The following is a 26,649-nucleotide window of genomic DNA, read 5'->3' as shown; positions in this document are numbered from 1 at the left end:
CAGGCGGGTCTCGCGCTCCCGTGTTTCAGCAGGGCGCGCCCTGTGCTGCCGACGCAGACTTTAAAGGGAAACAGGACCCGTCGGTCCCAGGAGGGAGGAAAAGGGCATCTATCATTTTTATGTGGCATTTCAAAGGAGGAGGCTCCTAAGCGGCCGGGAGACAAAGGCCAGCGGCGGGGTTAATGGAGAACCCGGGATTTAATCATTAACGCTTAATACTAAAGCAGCCCGAGGAGGCCCGCCCAGGTGCTGGCGGAGGCGCCCGGGAAGCGCTGGCTCAGCCTTTGGGGGTTGGCGGGGGGGGTGCTCCTGGGGTCGGACTGTGTCTGGGCTCCCATGGGTGGAGTTGGGGTTCTGGGCCCATCTTTGCAGACCGGGCTTTCTGCTGAAGAGTGGGCAGATGCGTCCTGTCGGTTCTAAGGAGAATGGGGGACGCCTAGGTGGTCCCGAAATAAGGAACTGTACCTTTTTCCACCGGCTCACCTTGCCCTGGGAAGGTGAAGGCATTCTAGGCTAGACCTGACATCTGAGAGGGTAAATAGCCCTGAGCCACACACCCGCCGGCCAGGGCCCTGCCGGTCCAGTGCCCTCCACGGGCCTCCTCCTTCTGCCAGTGGCTTGGACATCCCCAGGCTCTGCCCAGTCCCCACGCGGCTCATCCCCAGCTCTGAGCCCTTCAGCTCCGACATCTGCTGGTTCCCCATCCCCCACCCTCTCACCCATCCACCTGTCCACCTGCCTCCCACCGCACACACTCACTGTCCTCCGAGCTCTCCATGCTTATCTCATTTAATCATTTACCTGGAGCTGGGAATAAGTCGCCTCCTTCAGTGTTTTCCCAAGTGCTTGGACAGAACCTTGCAATCACACAATGAGAAAGTCATTTCCTTTCTGATTCTCCCCCAAACCTTCTGATGAGGAGGAACAGACCTTTGACCCCTCTTGGGCACATGTGACACCCTCTTAACTACGGGAACAGGGGCCCTCAGCAGACCCTGGCTTCTCCCCAGGATTTAAGAAACACCGTCTTGTGTTCACTGTGTTTCTACTTATTTTTAACTTTTTTTTTTCATAGTGAGGTGTTAAGCTGGATGTTAAACTGGGTGAATTAGATCAAACTGAACAGTCTGTGAAATCAGCAGTCAGATGAAAAAACGGAATCTGATGATTCTGAATTCAGAAAACAATTTCCTGGGTGCACAGAAGCCCTCTCTTCCCCTCCTCTTCCCGTCCCTTTCCAGTCACTACCCGTTCCCCAAAGAGTGGCCAGTCTCCTTACTTCTGATCGAATGGATTAGACTTTTATTTTTGGCCGCACCGCGTGGCATGCGGGATTCCAACCAGGGACTCGAACCCATGCCCCCTGCAGTGGAAGCACCCAGTCTTAACCACTGGACCACCAGGGAAGTCTCTGCATAGGTTAGATTTGCCTGTTTTTCACATCCGTCAAATGAATGGAATTCCCCCGGGCCCTCCTTCTTTTGCTCAGTGTTGTCTTTGTAAGATTCATCTGCGTGTCTGCGTGTCATTGAAGATTGTCCATTCTCATTGCTGAAGAGTATTCATTGTATTTCTTTTTATGATGACTATGTATAATCCATGGATCCTGGTTTTCTATTTACCTATCGGTACTTAAAGAACAGTTAAATAACAGACCATTTAAAAATTAAATAACAGCACTGGTGGAACACAGATGTGGCAAAAATAGTGAAAATGGTCCGTGAATTGTAAAGATGGGGCATTTCAGACCTACTAATTTAGGACTATGGAGTTTCTGACCCTGTACCCATGCCCAGGTTGGGCTGGTTTTAAACCTTGTCACATGGGAGCTTATTATAACCTGCCAATGCACTTGACTCTCAGCCGTCTTGCAGACCAGGCACAGTGGTGGCTTCCCCCACTCAGAGCTCCCTACTGTGTCTTAAAAGGACACCAGGACCCATGGAGCACGTGTGTGCAGGCTCTGGGACCTCTGACAGAGCCCCTCTACAGCAGAAGGCACTGAGCCTGCCCCAAAGGCTCCCAGGACACCCTGCTGACCTCTCCCAGCTCCCTGTGGGAAAATTCCCCAGGAGGAGATAAGATCAGTGTAGTTAGGGCCTCCCAGGGGGCCTTCATGCCTGGGGAGTGGGATTGAGGCAAACAGTTCAGAGCTGGTTTAAGCCAAGTGCCCCCCAGGGCTCTCTCTCCATCTGGAGTTTCTGCAAATCCTGCTCTAGTTTCTCTGCTGAGGGGGAGACCCTCCTGGAAACAGCACCGTTGGGGATCTCCAGGGGGCTGGCAGCAAAAGCTGCCTGGGAGAAACCTGAGCCTCTGCCCTGGGCTCCATTAGGTGTAAATTTCCACCTTTGTCTCCCCATAGGGGAAAAGTCATTCACAAACCCTAAGCAGGAGGTGATACTGACTTGTTTACCTTCAGATAGTGCTTTGAGAGCCTGTTGACTCATTAATCTTGGCGATCTGATCACCCAGCAGTTGAAGGCTCACACTTAGGAGGCAGAGAAGAAAGACCTCCGGGCTCTCCTGACAAACCCAAGCTGGAATCCCAGCTTCGCTGTCCCTTCCTAGCTGCACGACCTCCCTTAACCCCTCTCAACCTTAATTTCCGGGTTTGCAACGTGGAGGTGGTAATACACCCATCGAAGGATAGAGGTGGGAAAGCATGGGAGGCACCAATGGAGGATTTAGCATCAAAGCCCATTAAGTGGCGGGGTTGGGGTGGGGGGAATCCTAACTTTGAACCCAGTTGCTTGGTTTTTAACCCCAATTCTGGGCATTTCTTCATTCAGGTTCAGCTTTTTTCGTTGAACAGAAGAGAGAAATGAGAGCAAAAGGCGGAGCTTTGCCTGTCACACCCAGGGTGCCTCTGGTTGGTGTAGGATCTCAGGCTCCTGGCAGCGTGATCCTCTGCGGGCTTCTTTCTTTCCAGGGCGGGGGTACCCAAGAGGAGTGGGCTGCTTCCAAAGGGCTATCTCAGCATCCTCAGCAGAGGCTGTGAAGCAGGATGCTAGCTAAGGCTCACTGAAGGATCGTGCCTTTGCCACTCTGGAAGCTTTACTCCCTACTCACGAAGGGCCATCCCCCCCACCCCCCATTCTGCTCTGCAACTCGTAAACACTGCTCAACACTTCAGACGCTTAAAAAAAGAGGATGCCCACGTTAATGCATGTTGATGGCAGCATTAATTGTAACAGCCAAGAGGTGGAAGCAGCGCAAGTGTTCATCAAGAATAAAGGGGTAAACAACATGTGGTACATCCATGCAATGGAATATTACTCAGCCTTAAAAAGGAGTGAAGTTCTGACACATGCAGATGGCACGTGGGTGAAGCTTGAGGACATTATGCTAAGTCTCAAAACCACAAAACTATATAGTTCCACTTACATGAAGAACCACGGATAGTGAAATTCCTAGAGACAGAATGTAGAATGGTGATTGCCAGGGGCTGGGGGAAGGGTGGGAGGGGAAGTTGTCTGGATATTAAAGCTGAAAGTTCCACATCCCGGAAACACCCTCAATCTTTGACAAACGGGAACAATCACTCACCTTAATAAAATTGCTCTGTCATCTGCTGCTCTGGTTATTTCCCACCTCATCCAGATTAACAACTGTTTATCGGGCTGACGCTGTGCTAAGCACATTTTCTACATAATTTCCCTGACAATCCTATGAGGTAAGTATTGCTGTTATTATTGAAACCAGCATATTTTATTGTTCCTGTGCTAAACAATACAGAGATAAAGTGTGCTAAAAGAGACCGGCGACTATGCAAAATAGTTTAGGAAATGCTTGCTGCTGGCGTTAGGATGCAGACCTGTTTTCCTGTTCAGGTTAAATGCTTGCTCATTGATTCTCACTTCAAACTGCTGCTTCACTGCTCACCAAGCAAAAAGTATTATGTCATAAATTCTGCACCGTCGCAACCAGTCTTTCCAGAGCTGCCTTAAAATCACCCAGCTCAGGACTTCAACCCCCTGACTCCCTGCCCTTACTTCCCCAACCAAGACACTGCTAAATTATCAAGATGGTGCACTCCCTTACTGCAGCAGGTCTAATAAACTTGCCTGATGTTCATTTTGAGAAGCTGACAGCTGGCGTTATTTCCTCAAGTTTAGAAGTGAGGCACCTGAAGTGCAGAGAAACTGTCTCTTTTCTGATGAGCAACGAACATTTAGTATTTTAAGGGTCTACTATGTGCTAGATATGATGCTGGGTACCTTACATGTTTGTTTCAATTGTTTTTGACAATAATTCTGGGCATATTAATTCCAGGTGTTAATCCTTACTTTGTAAATGATGCTTCTGAGGACCAGAGAGGCTAAGCAACTTGCTGAAGATAAAATAGCTAGTAATTGATAGAGCAGGGGCTTAAAACTTCAGTCCAATGGACTTGAAAGCCTATTCAAAAATCCCCAGTGGCTCCTGAATACCACAGATTATAGCTCTCATTCCTTGTTGGGTGTCCAAAGCATGCCTTGGCTGTCCTCTTTGCAACAGTATCTCCCTCGAGGCCCCTTTGCCTTCATCCTTCCATCTGCTTGCACCAGGCAGTGTCCTAGCCCTTCTCCTGTGTCCCAGCATCCTGCCAGCTGTAGCACACACCAGCATCTCTCAGTCTCCCCCACTGCAGCCCACGTGACTCCTTCAGGCATCAGAGCCTCCCCATTTTCCATCTTCCACTCTTTCCCTCTTTGCTCTGCACTTATCATCTTCTTTACTTTTTCATATACTCATGGCTGATCTTCCCAAGAAGGCTGTGGCTTCTGAGGCCTCTCGTCTAGGACTCCTTTGCCTCTCCCTTACCTGCAGAACTCCCAAGGATGGCTCTGTGTTAACTGTGAGCCTTGGCCAGTCCCTTTCTCCCTCTGAGCCTTGGTTTCCTCATCTGTAATACGGGGATAATAGCATCACCTCACACACTGATTGTGAGACTCCTCCAAGGGACAGCTGTGCAAGCACTTTCAATGTGAGGGATATTTTGATGTTTCTCTCTCACAGCAAAAACCCAACGAGGATGGGACAAGCTTCTGTGTTATCTACACTCACCAAATCCTTAGAGAAAATACTGGCGCCTCGGGGTGGGGTGTCCTTGAGTCTCCATGTGGCCAGTCCATGTGTGAGGTGCGGCAGCAGGAAAGCTGGTCTGGGAGGTGTCAGCTAAGGGAGGCTGAGAGAGTGCTGGCACCTGGCGGAGCATGTGGGGGCTTGTTGTTATTAATCATGTCTTTTTAGTCTGTATTTTGGATGCTTTGACATACTGGAACCTTGCCAACCCTGGAGGGACTGCTCTCCCAGGCCTGGACAATTCCTAAAGCTAGCAAACAACTGGCCTGTGAATGTGCATTTCATAAGCAAACGAATCCAAAGCCCATGCTCTCAACCACCTCCTTTACCAGATTTGACACTCCCAGGCCAATTTTCCTGCCCTGAACACCCAGGGCCAGGACCAGACAACCAATATAGCCCTACACCTCAGAGCCCACTGAAATTATCCTAACAAAAAACTCTCACTAAACAAATTCTCAGCCGCTTACCCTGCATTGCCTGTCCTTTTCCATGGAAACCACAATAAAGGCTCTTGTCCACATTCCCCCTCTGCCCCTGGCTCCTCCTGCCTCCTGATGGACCCTGGTTCTTCCTCATGTGGTCCTGGGTGGTGTGACCTGCCGCCTTCTCTTGGGATCTGTGAATATAAAAAACTCTCTTTTTAGTGTAGTCATCTCCTGACCATACCTGAATAATAATGAAACCTGCATTGTAGAGAGTACTATGTCCGAGGGACAGAGGGCAGCTCTGGTCCTGTTGATGCCAGTTAATGAAATGCAAGGAGAGAGTGTGAGGCTGGTTCTAGAGAGACCCTGCTCTGTGGCCACAGAGGCCAGAGCTGCACCCTCTGTAACACTGCCGGGCTGAGCCAGGCTGGGATGAGGCTGCAGGCTGCTGGGAAGTACCCCTCCACGCAAAACCAAGCCCTCCAGGGGGGCTACATGCTGGTTTTCTGCCTGAGTCCATAAAGACCCAAACCAACCACCACTGTGCAGTTCTGTGTCCAGCCATTGACCACTGAGCAGCTTGACGTAGTCCCTCCCTCAGGGGACTACCCGTTGGAGGGTACCCCAGGTGGTATTCCCATCCCCTCTGTCTTCCATGTCTCTCCCAGGGCCTGGGGTGGGGATGCCATGTCTGCATTGACTAAGAGATTGGGGCTTAGTGGGAGTGGCTGGGTTTGCAGTTAGGATCACCAAGCTACCAATCCGGAGGATGGTCACTGAACCTCTATTTTGTTTCCACATCTATAAAACGAGGCAGTTCTACTCAGGGTTCTAGAAGACCAAAGAGAGAATGCATAGGAAAGGCCTTGGCAAACCATCAAGTACCAGACAGAGGAACGGGGCTGGTACCAACCTCACATTCTAGCAGCTCAACTGGCGTTGCAAATTTGGTTTGGTTTTTTTAACTGCAGCCTTATTTTCATTCACTTAAAAAATTTTACATACAGTTAAATGCATTCTTTTTGGTGGACATTTGGTGTGGTCATGTGGCTGCCACCATAATCAAGATGCAGGATGGGGGCACCGCCCCCAAAATATTCGTATTTCCTAATGTTTCTGCTTTGTAACTAACCCATTCCCAACCTCTGGCAACCACTGATCTGTCCTATTCTTAATTTTGCCTTTTCCTCGATGTTACATAAATGGAATCATGTAGTATGATTATATGTTATATAAACAGGTGTTGTGTGAATGGAATCACGTCGTGTATGTAGCCTCTTGAGTCTGGCTCCTCTCAATTAGCATCATGCATTTGAGATCCATCCAAGAGGCTGTGTATCAGTCACCCCTTCCTTTTTATTGTTGAGTAGCCTCCTATAGTATGGATGTACCAGAGTTTGGTACAGAGTTTTCACCAGGTGGCAGACATTTGGGTTATTTCCGGTTTGGGGTGACGGTGAATCAAGCTGCTATAAACATTTATGTTCAGGCTTTTATATGGATGTAAGTTTTGCTTAACTTGGGTAAACGCCTAGGTGTAGAATTGATGGGTCACGTGGGTATATTTAATTTTATAAGAAACTGCTGAACTATTTCTCAAAGTGGCTGCACCATTGTGTTTCCCCCCAGCAAAGCATGAGAATTCCAGTGGCCCTGCATCCTTTCCAACACTTGGAATTGTCTGCTTTTCTTTCTTCCTTTCTTCTCTTTCTCTTTCCCTTTCTTCCTTTCTTCCTTTCTTTCCCTTTCTTTCTTTTTCTCTTTCTTTCTTTCTCTTTCTTTCTTTCTTTCTTTCTTTCTTTTTCTTTCTTTCTTTTTCTTTCTTTCTTTCTTTCTTTCTTTCTTTCTTTCTTTCTTTCTTTCTTTCTTTTTCTTTTCCTTTCCTTTCTTTCCTTCTTTCTTCTTTCTCCTTCCTTCCTTTCTTTCTTATTTCTTTTTCTTTCTTCCTTCTTTCTTTCCTCTCTCCCTCCTTTCTTTTTCTTCTTTCTTTCTTTTCTTTCTTTCTTTTCCCTTTCTTTCTTTCTTTCTTTCTTTCTTTCTTTCTTTCTTTCTTTCTTTCTTTCTTTTCTTTCTTTCTTTCTTTCTTTCTTTCTTTCTTTCTTTCTTTCTTTTCTTTCTTCCTTCCTTTCTTTCTTTCTTTCTTTCTTTCTTTCTTTCTTTCTTTCTTTCTTTCTTTCTTTCTTCTGTTTTTTTCTGAGTCATTCTAATAGGTGTATGTGGCCTTGTAGTTTACTATGCAGGTGGTGTATTAGTTTGCTAGGGCTATCATAACAAGATGTGACAGAGTGAGTAGCTTAGACAACAGAGATTTGTTTTCTCATGGGTCAGGAGGATGGAAGTCTGAAATCAAGAGGTTTGGTTTCTTCTGTGGCTTCTATGCTTAGCTTAGACAGCAGCCTTCTTGTGTGTTCACACAAGAGCCCCTCTGTCTGTGAACAATTCTGTGTCTCTCCAGGTATCCTAACCTCCTCTTCTTATAAGGTCCTCAGTCATTGGGTTAGGGCCCACCTTAAATACCTCACTTTAATGTAATCCCCTTTTTTTTAAGACCTTATCTCAAAATATGGTTACATTCTGAAGTAGAGGGTTAAGGCTTCAACCTATGAATTTGGGGGGGCACAATTGAGTCCAAGTGGTCTAGATCGATCTCAGCCCAGGCACACAGAATGGGGACACAAGTGGACTTTATGTGGGGATGGCAGAGAAAATCCCATTGGTCCATAAGGCTCAGGTTGGGATTGATTACATTGGGACAAAATACTGGATGCATCCTTTCCCCGGACACGTGGGAAAAGCACAGGCTGTAGAATCAGCCCCCAGCTCTGGTCCCAGCTCTGCTGTTTTCTGGCCACATGACCTTGAGTGGGTCACCTCCTGTTTAAGCCACACTTTCATCATCTGTAACAGAAGGGAAATTGTGATTGTCTCACAGCCTAGCGGTGAGGAGCTGAGAGAATAATTCATGTGCAGCAGTCCCACCAGCTGAGATGCGGGAGAACTACAGCTTCCTTTATTACTTTTTTCTCATTCATTTTTGCTTCTTTTTAGCCAAGCGGTAAGGAAAATTTTGGCATTTTCTCTACCTCCTGGGGTTTGTGTTAAGGTCCAGGTACTTAGTAAATGTCAGCAGTTGGATTTAAAGATTCTTGGTAAAATATTCTACCGGAGACGTGAATGCGCGTGTAGATTTGTATATGATTAGAAAACTGTCAAGTGCTGGAGAAAGTTAGCCATTGGGATTATTTGCCAAAGGTCTCAGATGTCTCCACCTCCCTGCCTTTCTCCACAGGCTACCCAAGTGCTCCCTCTCCACCTGCATTTCTCAAGGAAACATGTACGCTCAGTAAAGATGAGCGAGACACATCCTTGCCCTGCAGGAGTCAGCATGGACCAGGGGAGACCAGATGGACAGAGCAATAAACAAATGACAAGATAGAACAGGGTCTTCTCAGCCCCGAAGAAGCCAGATCAGGTGGTGTGCAATCTTGAAGGAGAGTGATTTTAGGTCTTATTCCCAAGCAGGGGGGACTTGAAAAAAGAGGGTCTACGTGAAGTCTCTAGACTAGGGAGAGTATTCAAGGCCATGGAGGCAATACAGGCAAAGCTGGGGAGATGGGGAGGGTGGGGCACAGGCAGGGAGCCTATGGCTGGCACGTGGCAAGAAGGGAAATGGTGGAGGCCAAGGAGGAAGCTGCTGGTGGCCTTGGATGCCAGGTGGAGGCATCTGGACAGACTTCCTTAGGCAACAGGAGGCAAAAACAGTTTTTAAATGTGAATTTTCCTTACCTAAGTTGACTTTTTGGATGATAACTCTGGCATCTAGGAGGATGGACTGAAAGGGAAACAGCTTTAGGCAGGTGGTCCAGGTGGAGCTGATGCCAAAGCATCCAAGTAGGGGAAAGGAGGAGGTGGTCTGGTGGGGCGGTGGGAATGGAGCAGGAGAGAAGTAAGAGACCTGGGGAAGCAGGAGGCGGGGCAGCTTGGCCAGATGGGAGCGTGGGTGAAGAGAAGAGGTGGAGTTTAGGAAGTTCCTTTGTCATGATATTAGCTTTCTATTGCTGTTGTTGCTGGTGGCCACTAATGTGGTGGTTTAAAACAGCACAAATTTACTGTCATAGTTCTGTAGGTTAGAAGTCCAACAGAGTCTTCCTGGGCTACAGTCAAGGTGTCACAGTTCTGCTCTAGGGAAAAACCCACTTCCTTGTTTTTTCCAGCTTCCTGAGGTCACCCACATTCCATGGCCCATGGCCCCTTCCTCCATCTTCAAAACCAGCATCTCTCTGACCCTTCTGTAATCACATCCAGCTGAAGGATTCATGTGATTATCGGCCCGCTCAGATAATCTAGGCTGATTTCCCCAACGAGTCCTTAATTTAATCACCTCTGCAAAGTCCTTTTTGCTCTGTAAGGTGACATATTCACAAGTTTCAGGGATTAGGATGGAAACATCTTTGGGGGCCGTGATTCTGCCTGCCACACTGAGGGAGCCACAGGGCTCTGAATCCAGGCAGGAAGTCCTCTCTCCTGCTCTCTGGCTGTGGCTGATGCCTCCCTGCTGGGCCCCTTGTCCTCCCCAAGTATCAGACTCCGAATTTTCTGAACTGCCTGCACCCATCTCTCTAGCGCCTCCTCCTCGTAAGTGACTTGGCGTGCCCTCAGTCCCTTCTCCTGGCCTCCTGCTCTCTTCCAGATCTCTCTGTCCTTGCTCATATTTCCTGAGCCCCAGATTGGCAGCTGGCTACAAGCCCCCCTCTCTCAGTGATTAGCCTTCAGATGCCTGGGGACATTCACCGACCTCTGGGGACAACCACAGGGGAGTCATCTCCCTGCTCCCCCACTGGGGAGGGGAGAGCACTTCCAGGCCAGCATCTCCTCCCCTTAGCAGGGCAGGGTCAGCAGTCTGGCACTCAGGTTCCTGCCACTGTGGGAAGAAGACCTTCCCCCTGCCGCCCCGCCACAATCCCCATGTGGTTGCTGCCCCTTCCCAGGCACGGAGGACTCAGCATCAGCCCCAGAATTCTCACTCTGGTGAGGAGTGGATAACTAAGGACACAGAGCTTCTGTCTGAGAAAGCCAGAAACAAGCATGTTTTATTTCTCAACGCCTCAGGAGCAAGAAATGTGGAATTCAAGCCAACAGCTCAGCCCTGATCACTTCATCAGGCCAATGACACACAGCCCTCCCTTACCTTGAACACCCCGTACCCTTGCAGGCAGCTCAGCCTGAGGGGACAAAATAAACGGCGTGCAGGGTAATTCTGCAGGGAAGAGCTGCCTGGGGCATTTGGGCCCAGATTTTATTTGAGCAAATGTGGGAGAAGGCAGGGCCCTTTCCCCCAAATTCCTGTAACCACAGCATTCATGGCTGTGAGGACCAGGGTGGGAACGAGCCACCTCTCCAGGGCCACCTGCCACCTTGCTCCTATAGTACACTTGGCTCAGCGAAAGGGCTGGGCTGAGGGTCTCACTTGGGCGGGGACCCCTGACGTTCCGCCCAGCAACACTGCAGAGCAGAGGGGTGGTGGGGGAGGTCAAAAGACATCTTAACTAGATGACAGGTCGGGGCAAAGCTGATCCATGGGAAGGGTAGGAACCAGTGGCGGGAACCAGATTTGCATTGGAAGTGCTGTGAGCTTGTGTTCCTGCACTTGGTGTCACCGCGGCTGGTGGTGGGGGAGGGGTGGGGGGGCGGGAGGGCGGTGTGGGGGGTGGAAGGTAGGCAGGTGTTGCGTTTGTCATCCAGACAGGGAGATGAGGGCACAAGTGCTTTGATGCAGGACAACGTGGGAGCCCGAGGACAGTGCTGGCTGCACCCTCTGGGCTCCAGGGAGTGGGCAAGCTCCTAACTCCAGCCCAGGAAGCAAGATCAGTCTGCTGTGGTGGGGGCTCGGGGCACCATGGGCTGTGGTGATGGGAGTCAGGTGGTGCAGACATAGGTGTGGACAGATCTGCTTACCCCCATGCAGCACCCTCCCTCCCTGGGGCTCTTCGTGGGGGCTGCTCTTTTCCTCTCTGCTGGGATTTCTGTGGAGGGACCTGTCATCTAGACACGACCCGAAGCCCAAGGAAGAACAGGGGCAGCTTCAGTGTGCGGGAGATGAAGGGAAGCCTCAGTCCTCAGGGCCTCACAGGGTCTTAGGCTAAACTCCTGGGGGGGGTGGGCACCTACCCAACCCCTGGGGACCCAGGATTGTGGGGAGTGATCTGGCCAGGCTCAGGGGTCTCACATCCGATCCTTGCCAATTTGCTTCCACCACAGACACAATTCGGAGTGAAATAAAGCATCCTGGTGACAGAGGAGGCTGAGATGAGGTTCCGGGAGCTGGGGGCTTCGAGAACGGGGGCGTGTCTGCCTTCTCATGCTTTGGGTCTCCACGGAAAAGCCACCTCCTCATGAAAGCCTTGCTGGTTGCCCAGTTTTCTCTGTCACTGGGTGCCGTCTGCTTCTTCTAAGACGCAGATCACCATTTGTAATTACACATTTATGTAGTCATTTGTTCTCCAGAACAGAAGCTCCCTGAAGTCAGGGCCAGGCGGGCTTATTCTCCTCTGTATCCCCAGAGGCACCACTAGAGGGCGCGCAGGATGATTGACGCTGGGGAGACGAGGAGGTAACAATTTCTGGGCAGAGGGGATGCATGGACGGAGCCATGTTCTGTGAAGCTGAACCTGGCAGCAGAGTGGGGAGACACGCTCTTAGGTGAGGTGCCCCTCTGAACTAGGGCATGGCCAATCGGTGAGACAGGACCAGAGACTCTTCTAGATCATAGATTCCAACGTGGATGTCTCTGTGTGTGTGTGTGTGTGTGTGTGTGTGTGTGTGTGTGTGTGTGTGGTGAGGCAGAGGGAGAGAGGTGAGCTGATGGGGAGGGGCTGCTGGTTCCCATGCGTTGGTGCGGCGGCACCATTGCCCATCACACAGAAGGCGGGGGTGGGGGAGGCCGGGTACATGGGCACAAGGAGGACGGCCATCAGGGTAAGAAACTCTAGGAAGAACCAGAGACCAGATCTTCACCCCGAGGCTCTGGCGTTGCAACTTGCTTCCAAACTCATGGGTTCAGCCCAGGCCCTTCTGAAATCCCAAGGCCAAGGGTGAGAGGAGACAGATGACTCGCCCAATACCACCTTGCCTTTGGGGGCGGGGCGGGGGGGGAGTTAGTTTCCCCTCAGTGGTTTTGTGTTTGCTGCCAGCAGAGCACACACCTCCCTGCTTACCATGAAGCTGCCACGGCAAGTCCCTGCAAGATGTACCGCACGCAAGCTGAGAGCTGTTCATTTCAAGTGAACCAGCAGCAGCTCCAAGAAAGCCTGCCAGGGTGGGAGGAGCACTGCATCCCCCATCCCCCCTCCTGCTGTTGATGTCAAAGTGGGACCAGCCCTGCACCCCAAGGTCCCAAGAGCGATGAGGACCCAGGGAGAGGAGCAGAAGGGGGAGTGAGGACAGAGACCCGGGATGGCCAGGGGCGCTGAGTCCACTCAGGCTGTGTCCCCCCCAGATTTATCATGCGACTCCCCCTGTGGGCAGCAGCCCCTCCTCTGAGCCTAGGACCCCGGGGAATCACGTACCACTGCCCAGCCTAGCCGGCCCTTCTCGCCCTCAGTGGGTCACAGCCATTTCTGTAGCCTGAAATGACTAAAACCTCAGCTTGTTCCAAGTAAAACCCCAAGGAGCTGGGTCTTAACCGAGTCCCCCTTGTCCTTCACGGGCCACTGGCACGTCCACCTCTGCTTGAACCTCCTGGGTCTGCCTGCGGCCGCCAGCTCTAGATCATAGACCTCCCAGGGCCTCACCCCGCTGGTCTCTCCCTCCCCACCCACTGAAAATGCAAACCTTCTGTGTTTAGCGCAGGCCCGTCCGTCAGAGTAACAGGCAGACAGAAAGTCATCTCTGTGGGTGGCTTCAGGGCTGTGTGGCTGCCAGAGCTGTGGGTTACGCTGGGTGAGGGGCAGGCTGCTGCCTGGGCTCTGTTCTGGCACATTCGTTGAGCACCTACCCCCTGAGTCTGTCCTCACGGTGGGCTTTGAGCATGTGATCTGTTCCACTGTGTCCTCAACACAGTCCTGAGGGATGGACTCTGTTATCCCCATTTACAGATGAGCGAACAGAGGCACTTGGCTTGCCTGACTCCACCCTCCTTAGCTGGGCCAGAGCCAGGATCTGAATGTGAATTTGACTCTGGCCCCATTCTCCGTGTCTGAGCGGGCTCACAGGAAGTTCTCATCAATGGTGGCAGCTGTCAGTGTCATCATAACCAGGACTGGTCCAGAGGAGGTCATTGTCGGGATGCCACCTGCAGGGCTTGGTCAGGTCCTGACCCTCCCATGTAAGTCCTGGCAGAGCTGGCACCTGGAATGTGCTGCCCGCCCCCCTCCCCCCCGGGTGGGGCAGATTTCCACCCTCAGGCTCAGGTGTGGTCCCCCTGCTTCTGCCTCACCTGGACACGGCTGTCCGGCAACTCTGTCATCCCTGTCCCATTCCCCCCACTTATTCCTGCCAACGTATTTCATCTCCTGTTTCCTCCCCTCCGGGCGCCTTGCTAAGCACACAGGTGTTTCTGGACCCTTTTTCGAGTCTGGTTTCTCTGCAAGCAGAGTCTAGATCTTTGGCACCCATCGCGGCTGCCTCAGGGCCCCTCATAGGTGGGGAGTACCAAGTGCAGGTGTTCCTGCCTCAGGAAAGCATCTGCTTGGCCACCAGGGGTTCTGATCATATCAAACTAACTCAGAGCCCAGGAATTTGCATCTTAACACACTCCCTGGGTGACTGATGCTGGTGGTCTTTGCACTTACTTCCAGAAGCTCTGAATGACACCCATGCAAGCTTTCTAAATGGCTTAACACTGGAGAAGAGAAGATGCTTTGAAAAAGGAGGTAGAACAAGCCACTTAGAGACATGGTAGAGGCAGCCTGGGTGCAGGATGTGCTTGGAACTAACTCACGTGGAGCTCCCATGGGTTGTTTTAGCTGTTTCATCAACTTTAGACTCCACCACACCCCTGCAAGACTAACCTGATTAGCGCTTTTCACAAAGGAGGGAAACTGAGGCTCTGGGAGGCTAAGAAACATACCCCAGGGTTCAAAGGCCGTCTGTAAAGACCCAGAATTTGAAGCCATGTGTGGCTGATTCTTAAAGACTTCTTTACAAATATTGCTCTGCCAATGACTGAGTCGCTACCAGGTAACTTTATCCTGGGCCAGGCACCAAGTCAGTGTTCAAAACACACCTGGTAAATGAGTGAAGAATGAATGAATGAGTAAATGAGAGAACAAAACAGCTTCAAGATTATGAAAACAAGCCCAAGAGGTTCCCTCTATGACCTCACACCCAAACTTCCCCTCCCCTAGTTTTTTAATCTGAAAGGTGACCTGGCTAAATTTGCCCAGGTGATAAGACCGTGCAACTCACCTGCACCTTTTATCTGCAACCCGAATCCAAATAGGAAACGGGCACCAAGATAAAGCAGAGGAAGGCAATGCCTGGAATCCTTACTGGCCTGGAATTAGCCATTTAATTTCACGTCCCAATTTATCTACTGAGCACTTCGCAAGTGCCAAGCTCTGTGCTAGGTCCTGAGGATGCAGCAGGAAACCAGACAGCCTCTGCACTTGTATGGCTGGGAATCTCAAGGTTAAAGAGGTCATTGTTAAAGGGATGAGTATATGGAAAGGGAAAAGCATGAAGCCAGGCATTCACAGCAACCCCTCCTTGGAGACTTGCCTTTAAGCTGGGACCTCAGAGGTGAGAAGGAGCCAGCCAGAAGTCAGTGATGAGATCCCTTCATGCTGCAACCACCCTAGGGCAAAAAGGTACTTGTTTGGGGTTTTCCTGTTCCTGGTCAAAACGGCTCTCCACGGGCCACTGTCCATCACTCTCTCGGTGCTGCTCCCCAGCTCTGCCTGGGCTCTGCCTCCAGAAACAACGGCCCAGCCCCCGCCTCCCCTTCTCCCCACCCTTAGGCAGGGTGTATCGAAGCCTCCTTGTACCAGCCAGCTAGTGGGGGCTAAATTTTCAAGGATTTTGCAATCTGGCTAAAGAAAGTCATATTAAAAGTTAAGTTATATGTACAATTTAATATATTATATTAAGTTAAAGGTAGTAAACACTCAAAACTCATTACTTCCTAGCTATTTTACATTTTGCTAATATTCATGCTTTTGGGGATATTTACACCAATCCTATCAGCATGGTAGAAATACAATGTATCAGCAGTACTGGGTACCTTCTACCGACTTCGTATTTAGTGATGTCACCTTGGTCACCTGAAATGGCCATGATTGCTGTATTTACACCACAGGAATCAGTGTGAGCTATTGTTTTGTTGTGTTTATTGTCTCGACTTAAGAACGTGATGGAGAACGTGTTAATAATGCAGTTATTAACATAAGTGTGTATTGTATATGGCTGTTACGTTGTGAATAGTTCCAAAAAATTGAGGAACTATTCTCACCGTGTTAAGAAACTATTATCTGATTCAGCAAAGAAGTAGCTCACCTCAATGACAAATGAGTGAAGTTCCAACATAGATCTTCCTTGTTTCACTTTTTTATAAAAATACCAACCAACACGTGTTAGTCGTGTATTCATTACAAGTATACCCATCCATCAGTGATGTGCTTGATTTTGCTGATTCAAATTGTACTCAAGCATTTATTCATAGTCTGATTTTGTGACACAATAGTGTTGGAAATTAGAAAAATAGTGGATTTTGCAAGAAAGAGGAAGTCACATGGAAGTTGTATGGAATTTACGATTAAGATTCTTTGGATAATTTATTATTTGTAAATCGTGTGCTGTAATCCTTTATATCAGTTCAATTTATAATAATCTGAGGTGTATATGTATATATATCTGTTTTTGGAAAGCTGGGTTGTCTTTAGCCTTATTTTTTCTCTATAGCCTTCCGTGTTTGGATAATTCTACCCATTTATCTTCCTCAACTAGGCAGTTCTCAATCCCTTCTCAACCTTTCCCTTCATGGAGTCATAAAGCAAGTTTCATTTTATAGGTAAGCTTTCCTTCCCCTTACTCATAACATTTTTTTTTTAAAAAAGAAAATATAAAGAAAATTTTCTGGAGAAGCCCCATCTCATGAGGCCTCTAGGAAAACCTGAAGTGCCCTGGATGCAGGTTGTCCATGGCCATCCTTTGTCCCTGAACCTGAGAGATACGGGAGTGCTGGGACTGGTCCACACTCGCCATGTTGTTACAGACTTTTCATCAGGAAAGTTGGAGGTGGCCATTCTTCACAGGCTTTTCGCATTGTGATGTTAGAGTCTATAATTAGGTCTCTATAGAAATCGCCAGCAGTGCCCTAATTCTTATGTGGGTCGGAAGTCCACAGTGGCCGAGATGAGGCTTTTAGCTCTGAATTCAGTGACTCAGGGAAGCAGGGGACTCTGAGTTATAATAGCTGCTATGCACCCGGTATGCAGCTAAGACATTTAAAGCATCCCCACTGAATCTTCACCAAAACCCCATGCGGTGGATCTTCATCTTTTTTTTTAAAGTTTTTTGATGCTATTTTTTAAAATGAATTTTTGTTGGAATATAGTTGCTTTACAGTACTGTGTTTGTTTCTGCTGTACAGCAAAGAGAATCAGTTATACATGCACACACATCCCCTCTTTTTTGGATTTCCTTCCCACTTAGGTCACCACAGAGCACTGAGTAGAGTTCCCTGTGCTATGTGGCAGGTTCTCATTAGTTATCTATTTTATAGATAGTATCAATAGTGTATATATGTCAATCCCACCCTCCCAATTTGGTGGGTCCCACTATCATCCTCTGTAAACCGATGAGGACGATGGGGCTCAGAGAGGTTGCACAACCGGCTGGGCTCCCGCAGCTGGTAAGTGGGGACTCAGCAGACAAACTTGCTGGGTCTCCCGGGCCTGCTGATTCGCTGCCCAGCTGGCCACACCCTCCGGCCTGGTCTGTCACCCCTCCCAGTGTGACCTGAAGCTCACATTTGTAGGTTTGGGGCCCAATGAGCAACCTGCTTGAAAGGATCGCTCTACCCGGTACTGGAAAACGTGATTGAAACACGAGCAAACGAAAGCAAATAAATCAACTTCTGCGACTTTGCTTTTCTGTCTATAAAATAGGTGATTAAGAAGCCTACGTGAGAAATCTGTGAAAGGTGCCTGGCTCACAGAGGGCAGGAAGGTCAACTCTAATAACACACGAGATGACACAGGTAAACCACCCAGAAGAGAGCCTGATGTATACAGTGTGTTCAATAAATAATACTACTTATCACGACTAACACTTCCTGCCCGTCATTTATTAGTGCATCAGTAAGCCTCCTGCTTCTAGAATATCCATTTGCAGTGGCAATTCCACGACATCCTGGCATCTGTGGACCAGTTTAGGATCCTGTCTACCATCTTTACTATTATTTCAAGGGGAGGAGATATGTGCTCTGAATTCCAAGTAACTGACTTACACACTGTTTGGAAACAGAGCCCATTTGCAGCTATGTGTGGGCTACGTATGGTTTTCAAACACTTTTTTTTTTTTTAGCCATAGCCATCTTTGTTCAAATAACATCTTATATGCTGGCCCATGATATAAAACAGATTTTGCAATCAACAAGCACAGTTGAGATCTAGGGTTTGGAGGTGGCCTAGAGCCTGCCCCACACACCAGGTTCTGCCAAACACAGCATCAACCCCTGGCTTATATGGATTTCTAAAGACCAGCTGGATTATTGGGTTTACTGAGAATGGTTTTGTGTCCTCCACATGGGGCTGTTTAGCACACGTGAAATGCCATTGGTTGAAGGCCTTCAGTCTTATTTTAAATATGCCTATGTTTAAGCAGGAGTCATCATTTCATGGTGATGGCAGGTTAATGGGTATTCCGCTGAACCCTGAGATATTGCCAATATTGCTTTCCACGGATCAAATAAGACAGATCAAAGTCAAGATTTTCAAAATTCTCTTGTAGGAGGAAATCCCTCCAGGCAAAACTTTGAGGTTTTCACAGCCCTGAAAACTAGCCTTGACTTTCTTCTGGCAACAAAAAAGATCCTTTTATTTGTGTCAAGCAGGAATATATTTCTTCTCCGAAACTATTTTATAGATTACGTGTCATTTCCTACTTCCCTTTTCTTTCTCATAGTAATTATCTTCCTTTAAGAAAATGTCTACACAGCATACAGTAGGCATGTTTAGGCAGATATGCACTGCAAACCTACCCAGCTGGGCGCAGCCTTGTTTCTGTAACCCTTCTAAATCCTGGGACCCACGTGGGCAGCACTGCATTCAAAGAACCATAGTCTTGTGGCCAAAAAAGTAATTGAAAAGGAATTCCAGACCTTACCTGGGCTTTTCAAAACTGTGAAGAGGATCCAAATTTAGAGTTAACAATAGTTTATTCTACTGGCATGTTTCTCACCAGCCCCCCACCCCCTCCCCACATCCATCCTACCAGGTTTCTGGAACACCTCTCTCTCCATCGGTCTCCCAAGCCTTTCTCCACACCAGGCCTGCAGTGGGATGACAGTGACAGGATTATCTTGCGTGAGTAGAGGAGAGGTAGAGGGGAGGGAGAATCTGGATACTCCTTCATCTTAAGAACCTGGGATTTGAGGTTTGCTGTATTCTAAACTATACCCTTGTTATTGTCTGGTTTTGCACATGGTACACATAGATTATTCCACCTGAAGTACCATGGCACCTGAGCCAACTGGCTCCATGGAAAAATATTTATTTCTGTTACTTTACAAGTTTCTAGTATTCCCATAAGGCAAAGAAAATCTGACTCCTGTATAAATAACAGAAAAATTATGGCCATTCTTTCTTGCAGGACAAATGAAAGACTCCATGTATACATCTATGTACATGGTTCATCTATTGTAATTACGGTTAAAGTAGAGGAATCTATTACTCTGAAAATTCAATGAAAGTTAGATGCTTGATAATAAACATTAAAGTCCCTACCTTTGCTCTGACGATGAGAAATTAGTGAAACTGTGGGAAATCAACAAGGATTGGAGTAAGAAATATCTCCAGAAGCTGTTAAAGACAGATCTATAAAAATCAGAAAATTTTTCAGAAAATAACTCAACTGAAGAGGAAGCCCCTGTGAACAGCTCCTAGACCACACTGTTACTTCAGGAATCATGCTTTTATTTACTTTAAAATGAGACTTTATATGAGGCAGCACTGGAGATCCAAAAGAATGGATGAATTGTCCCTGGCTCCAAGAACTTCCCACTCTGGAGGGGTTCATGGCTTCACCATAGGAAGATGCTGACCAGATGCAGGGTTATAAGTAGTCTGGAAGGTGACTAGTTTAGAAGCTTGCATTGTGAAAGCACAAAGCAGGGGGACCAGGTCACCCTGCAGGTAATGAGTGTCAGGGAACGCCACACCAAGCAAAGAGGACCATGAAGGGTGTTGCAGTTTGAGGGAACAGCATGCACAAGGCTCAAAGGTATGAGTGTGCACGGTGGGGTCAGAAAACTGAGTGCCCCAGTGAGGCTGGAATATGAAAGGCAGGGACACAAGCCTATGGGCGGAAGTGAGGATTTACCAGCTGTCTCTGGAGCACAGGAGCAGAGTGATCTGGCTGGAAGAAAAGGTTGAAGTGAAGCGAACAAGGAAAGCTAACATTGACAGTTTATCCTGTGTAACAGACACCCAGTAGGTAGATTGGGCTCAACCAAGACAACACAAATCTTTACCTCCTGGATCTGTAGAAGGGCTTCCATCTCCACAAATCCCTCCCTCCTCTGTCATTTATGAGAGAGCTCAGATATCAAGGACTTGACCCTTAGCAGACACCCTAGGTTTCTAGGAAACCAGAACCAATACCTCCTAATTAAAGAGTGGGAAGCTTTGGAGAAGACAGTGTGGAACTGCCATAATTGCATGATTGGATGGAAGTGACATAAAACTACACGAGCAGCTCAGACCACAGCACGAGGAATGATTATGGAGAGCAGCACAGGAGAAATGCAGCGTCTTTAAGTAGATAGATACATAGATGGATAGATAGATGAATTGATCAACCCATGAAATTTGTATCATCTACTTATCTCTTAGACTCGGACTCAAGAGTCTCTTGTGATTCTTTCCTATTGCGTGGTTAAAAACAAAAGTATGCCTATCATAACAAAGGCTGTCTTCTCTAGATCTTTCCAAGGTGGCGCTAGATTCAATTCAGACTGAGAGGAGCATGGAGAATTCAGAGCAGAATGGCTTTCATCTGTGAATAATGGGCCACCCTCAACCTCCCACCTTCCAGCCCCCCACCAACGGTCAACATGAAAATACAGGAAGGTAATGACCAGGAAATCTCCACAGGATTCCATGCAACAGCGCCTCCGAGCAAGGGATCATAGGAGGATTCCATTTCCAAGTGATGAGAGGGGCCATAAACAGTTGAGATTCCTCCCTGATATTGAATTCCTTGATGTTTGTAAAGTTTCACCTATCCTTAAAAAAAGTTAAGATTTGAAAAAATAAATACTCACGAGGTAGACAGAGTATCCTTTTTCAGCAGCAATGCAATGATCTCCACAATATATTTTATAAGGAACTGAGGTCATACAAAGTACTACTTATTAACAAAATGCCCTCTACCGTTTTACTAACTGAATTGTTTTCTTTTTAATATCAGATTACCTTTTATTCCACTGTGCTTTTAACAGAGAAGTTTACAATCAGTGCAATGAAATAAACCACATTCAACAAAGGATATGTCAAGAGCCCTGGATTTCGGGTTTGCCTTTGCCACCAACTGGTGTGTGATCTTGGGCAAGGCTTTTGACATCACTGAGCTTTTATTTCTCCATCTGGAAATTGATAAAGGTGATCTCTTCTTCCTGCTCAAGTATCCTATAGACTCATCCATCCCCTTGGACCTGTGTTGTGCTTGACATACAGTAGGTGCTTAGTAAAGATCTAGAGTGGATGAATGTGAAGTGGTTCCCTGAATACTTGACAAAGATAATGGCGTTTGAAGTGCTTGCTCCCTCTTTCATTTTCTTAATATTCCTTTCAATTTCATCCTCTTTTTGTTGCTGTTCATAGATTCACTATCTTCTCTTATACCCGAGGCTATCAATGATACTTCTTTTGAAGTTTTCACCTACTTGCGTGCAGTGTCTCTATTTCCTTTAACTTGCTCTTGTAGTTTCTTTATTTTGATTTTTAATTTTCTTGTTATAGGTTTTTTTTCACATGTATGGTAAAACGATTTTGTTCTCAAAATTAAAATGGGGCATTAAAAAGACAATTTGGACAATATAACATTAGATGGATCATAAACATAAAAGCTAAAACTGGAAACTTCTTAAATCATAGAAGAAATCTTCATCACCTTGTTGTAGGCAATGATTTCCTAGGTAGGACACCAAAAGCATAAACCATAAAAAAAGAAATCGATAATTCAATGTCCTCAAAATTAAAAAAAAACAAAACTGCTCTTCGAAAAACGAAAAAGAAAATGCTTCTATTTTTATGAAGTTCTGAAATGTCTAATGGAAAAAAATCAAAACAACAGTGAGGACCAGCTAGGATGGAGCATGTGTTCTGATTCAGGAGATGGTCCAACTTGTGTATTCTTTGCTTCTGGCATTTGAATGGTGGCTTTGGTCTAATTGCATGCCTTAAGGTTTTGATCATTTTAAGAAAACAATGATTGTGCTTTTACAGGCCAGACTCTGGGCTGAGGGTAAACACTGTGTAATTTTCACAATCACCAGCCAGGGAGGTTGGGGGGGGGGGGGCGGTGGTAGTGGGAGGCAAGTGCTATTATTGTCCCAATTTTGCAGATGGCAAATGGAGAGGCTGAGCGACTTGCCCAAGGTTCATGACTTGGAAGGGAAACACTGGGATGTGGACCCAGGCCTGCCTCATTCCAAAAGCATGTGTCTAACCACCACACAACACTGCCTCCCTGGGTACCACCTGCTGCAGCCGCTCCTGGAGGACTTGGCACACGATTCTCAGCTGTGTTTACTTCACAAAGATGCTCAGCAGCAAAGTGGGTGGTAGCCAGTAATTCCCCACAAAGCTGTGTCAGCCAGCAGCAGGGCTGGGCCCATCCCCTGCCTGGGAGGAAGAGGTCTAGGAGCTGTGCTCAGTACTGGCAGAAAGGGCAGCTGTGAGAAAGATCACTGTTCTGGGAATGGGAAAAATATGTTGACAGAAGCTCTGAACCTGAGGGTGAAGTTTGTAAACCATGGGCTTCTTCCAGGGTGATCAGGTCCTTCTCTCGGGCTGACCACATTCCCTGGAGAAAGGTCTTCCATCTCCTACCTGGAGGGTATAGTCCTGCCTGCCACCAGCCTGGGGACGGATTACAATTAGGCATTCTTAGGTGAAAGTCCACTTACACCCCTGAAGGGAACCCCCAGCCCTCCACTGTCCCTGATACTTCCCGACTTCCCATCCCTATGGCTGGGGCTGTGCACGTCTTCCTGGGTGTTGTGGTGGTGATGGGCCGAGGGAACCAACTTCTTAAACACTTGTTTGTTTTTTTCCAATACCTGCTCCAGAGGTACCTGTTGCTGCTGAGATCCATGCTTTGGGAGAGTTTTGTCCCATAAATCAGGCTGCTTCCTGGCTTCTCCTGTTCCCCGGAGGAATCAGTCACCACTGGTCCATCTGCATTCCAGTATCTCAAATTTTTTTAGTTGTTCTTTTTCCCAGTCTGTTTGACCTTGTGGGTTTATCTGTTAAGAAAAAAAAAATCTCTTTACGACTCTTTTGGGAGGGAGAATAAGAAAACACTGGGGTGTGATCTACCATCTTTATTTACTGAGATGCTGCTCCCTCTGCTCTTTGGGGTCAGTAGCTACGTGGATGCTACTCTGTTCTCTGGACCCAGTGTCTACTCACTGCTTTTGTCTGGATGTCAGTACTTGAAAGCAGGTCCTCAATTAACCACACACATGCAGTAAGTAGCTCCAGGCTCACCTTTTCACGGCCATTCCCCCTGGGCTCCCACCATCCTTCAATCTCTCCCTCGTCCAAGGAATTTTTTATTACAAATGTCTGAGGTATGGGTCTCTTGCAGGATATTCCCCCCCTTCCTATGTTGAACTGATCCATTGGATTTTTAAAGGAGTTTTTCAAAATTTCTTCTATGTGGACAGCATTTTTCCTTCTTCAAATCAGCTGTGATTTTATTGTCTAAGTATACATTCTTCTACATTTCATGAGATTTGGTATGGAACTGGGTATAGTTGCAAGTGCTCAATTAGACATCTTATCTAATCCGGAAGTATAAATAGTTAGGCCATCCTCTTTTCCCTTTTTTGGTGGTTAGGGAGTGAGTTGGAGGTTTGCCACACCAAGATTATTCACCCATATTTTCTTCTATTACTTTTGTGTTAATTTTCTATATTTAAATCTTTGGTTCACTGGAAATTTTATTTGGTGTTGGATGTAGAGAGGAATCTAGAGTTCTTAAAAATGTTTAGCTGTTTGTTCAAATGTTAGTTATTGACTAGTTTTCTGACAAATATATACTCAATTCGTGTCTTCAAAGTATATTTTATTATCTCATGAGTCAAGTTTTTCTTGATAATGATTCTTTTTTTAAGAACTTTTATTGAGATATAATTGATAATAATTCTTTTTTAACTCTTTCTTGGCGATTTGTATAAATTTATTCCAGTAAATGCATTTTGAATAATTTGGGCAAGTTAAAAAAATCCCATTAGAATTAGGGAGTGTTCGAATTTATTTTAATAGATTCATTCAGGGTGCACTGGCCTTTTAATAATTATAAGCCATATTTCAGCCTCTTGCATGAATCTATGTTATCCAGTCAGCTGAAGTAATTGTTTACTTTAAGATGTAATAAAATTGTCTCAACACCCCATCTCACACCTGATAGAATCCCAACAGGCTTTTCAGTCTCTTTGGGGTTTCATGACAGTGGAGGGTTGGTGTTTATTTTTCCCGGAGCCAGTTCTATTTTCCTGCTTCCACGGAATTCTTGGTTTCTGCTCTGGCTCTGACCCTCGCACATCTGTCCTTTCTCCAGTCCACAGCACCCCACTGGAGACGATCTGGTCTCTCCGCTGGCATTAATTCAAGGCCATGAGCACTAGATAGGAGACTTTAGGGTAGAGTTACAGTCTGAGCCCTGGAGTCAGAATGTCGAGGTCAACCACTAGACTCCACTTCCCAGCTGTGCACTTGGTCAAGTCGCTTAACTTCTCTCTGCCTGAATCCCTCATCTGTAATGGTAAACAAGATTGTTGTGACATTTAAATGATATACACAGTTAACAGTGCTTAGTGCGTTGCCCAGAAAGTAGGTGCTCTCATCATCACCATCAGCACCACCACCATCATCATCATCAAAGGTTTGGCGGCTGTACAAATGGGCTGCATAATAATGGATCACAGCAAATGACTTTAGACACTATACGCGTTTACTCTTAAACGTTCCTCTACGCGTCCTCTTACTGGAAGAAGGTCCTCTCTCTTTAAGCTCCAGCTGGGCCTCTTACTTTGATCTCTTCCCTTCTTTCTCCTGGTTTACTCAACTCCTGCCCAGTCTCACTATCTTAATTCTAGTCATGACATCAAGGATAAGACCTATCTTTCCAAAATATACCCATCCCATCCAGATGCTTGGCTAAAAAACCAAAACAAACGAAAGCAAACAAAAAAAGCCAGTTTTCTCTCCAAGAGGAATTGTATAGTCATCTTACAGCTCCAAAACTAATCATTATTTTTTCCCTTTTTCGGAAAGTTAATATAGTGAATATCTAAAAGGTACATCTCTCTGCTTTATCAAATCTCCTTTATTAACCATCAACAGGGTTCTGTTGCTTTCTCTATAGAGCATGTCTTATTAGTTATTATATATAAATTGCTATTATGAGTAGTAGTTTTTATTCATTACACTTTCCAAGTGACTATTGTTAGTGTGAAAGTTATTACTTTTTTGAACATTTATTTTGGAAACGGAGTCATATTACCACTGTTTCTAATAGTTTTCTCAGTTTATTCTCTTGAGTTTTCTCTGGTATAAAATCATTTTATCCTTGAATAATGACAATCTTGCTCACTTCTTTCCAATATTTATACCTTTTGTTTTGGCTTAGTGTGCTGGCTTGGACAGATGTTCTGTATCAGCGATGATAATGACCCCCTGGTACTGATGGATTCTACTTGCTAATATTCTGTTTAGAATTTATAAGTGAAATGAGGTGTACAGTTTTCTTTGGGGTATGCCTTTAATAGGTTTTGGTATAGTGTTTTGCTGGCTTTATAAAAACAATAAAAGCATTGAAAAGCACTCCTTCGCTCTCTGAGTTATGGAACAATTTAAATAATTCCCATGATATCTATTCTTCTATGGTTTGAACCATGAAAGCTGTATGTCTGGCCCCTTTCAGGAGAATCTCCTTTATAATTGTCTCGCAGCTTATTTTAAATTTCCTATTTCTTCTTGATATAAGAAATCTATTATTTCTAGAATAATTGTCCACACATCCAAGTTTTTAAACTTATTTCCACAGTTTTACAAAGCATTTTTTTAATACTTTAACAAATTTCCCCTGTATCTGTACCTGCCCTTTCTTTTGTCTAATTTTGGATATTTGTATTTTCCTACTCCTTTTTCTTCTTTGATTAAGGTAGGTTATGACTTCTCTTTTTAAGTTTTTTTAAAAATATCTCTTGAATGAACTAATCAGTTTTACTGCTTTTAGGTTTTCTAGTTTAAATTCAGTTTCATGCTTTTTGTGTTTTTTCCTTCTGCTTTAGGTTTGATATTCTTTTACTAAATTTTTGAGTTTTGCGATTTATCTGATTTTTAATTTGTCTGATTTCACTGTTTTGTTAGTAATGAGAGAATTTACAGCTACAAAAATTTCCCCAACTTTAGCTTCAACTCATGCATTTAGGTGATCAGCAGTCTCATTGTTGTTGCTTTAGCAAATAAGTATTGAGAGAGAGTGGCACGTTTCCCAGGTGGTTGGGAAATTACTGCTTTTCATTTCCACTTTTTTATTTCTAGCTTTATTTCATTTTGGTCAAAAATGTGATCTATCGCCTTCCTATCATTAAAAATATAGTGAGGTTACCTTTATTGCATGAGGTGGACTTTATGCTTAGTATACAGTTAAGCTCAATAGTTATTTCATAAGTATGTGAAAAGAGCACACATTCTCTAATATAATA

The 26,649-nt window shown here is 46.3% G+C and overlaps 1 long non-coding RNA gene across 4 annotated transcripts in view; it reads left to right on the top strand.

Moving 5' to 3' along the window:
* Positions 1 to 26,035, top strand: part of LOC130852988 (uncharacterized) — a 40,505-nt gene extending 14,470 nt beyond the window's left edge. Inside the window, exons 5-10 of one of the 4 annotated variants that reach the window (XR_009053624.1) lie at positions 16,434 to 16,497; positions 17,597 to 17,688; positions 18,927 to 19,015; positions 20,632 to 20,779; positions 21,120 to 21,310; positions 22,276 to 26,035. This is a non-coding gene — a long non-coding RNA (uncharacterized LOC130852988). Of the gene's footprint in view, positions 1 to 16,433; positions 16,498 to 17,596; positions 17,689 to 18,926; positions 19,016 to 20,631; positions 22,180 to 22,275 lie in introns of those variants that run through there. The other 3 variants (XR_009053622.1, XR_009053625.1, XR_009053623.1) reach the window with 3 other exon arrangements.
* The last annotated feature ends 614 nt before the right edge of the window (positions 26,036 to 26,649 follow it).

The sequence above is a fragment of the Hippopotamus amphibius genome, chromosome 5 (assembly GCF_030028045.1).
Source record: "Hippopotamus amphibius kiboko isolate mHipAmp2 chromosome 5, mHipAmp2.hap2, whole genome shotgun sequence".
NCBI classification, from domain to species: domain Eukaryota; kingdom Metazoa; phylum Chordata; class Mammalia; order Artiodactyla; family Hippopotamidae; genus Hippopotamus; species Hippopotamus amphibius.
This window is presented reverse-complemented; position numbering and strand designations above follow the sequence as displayed.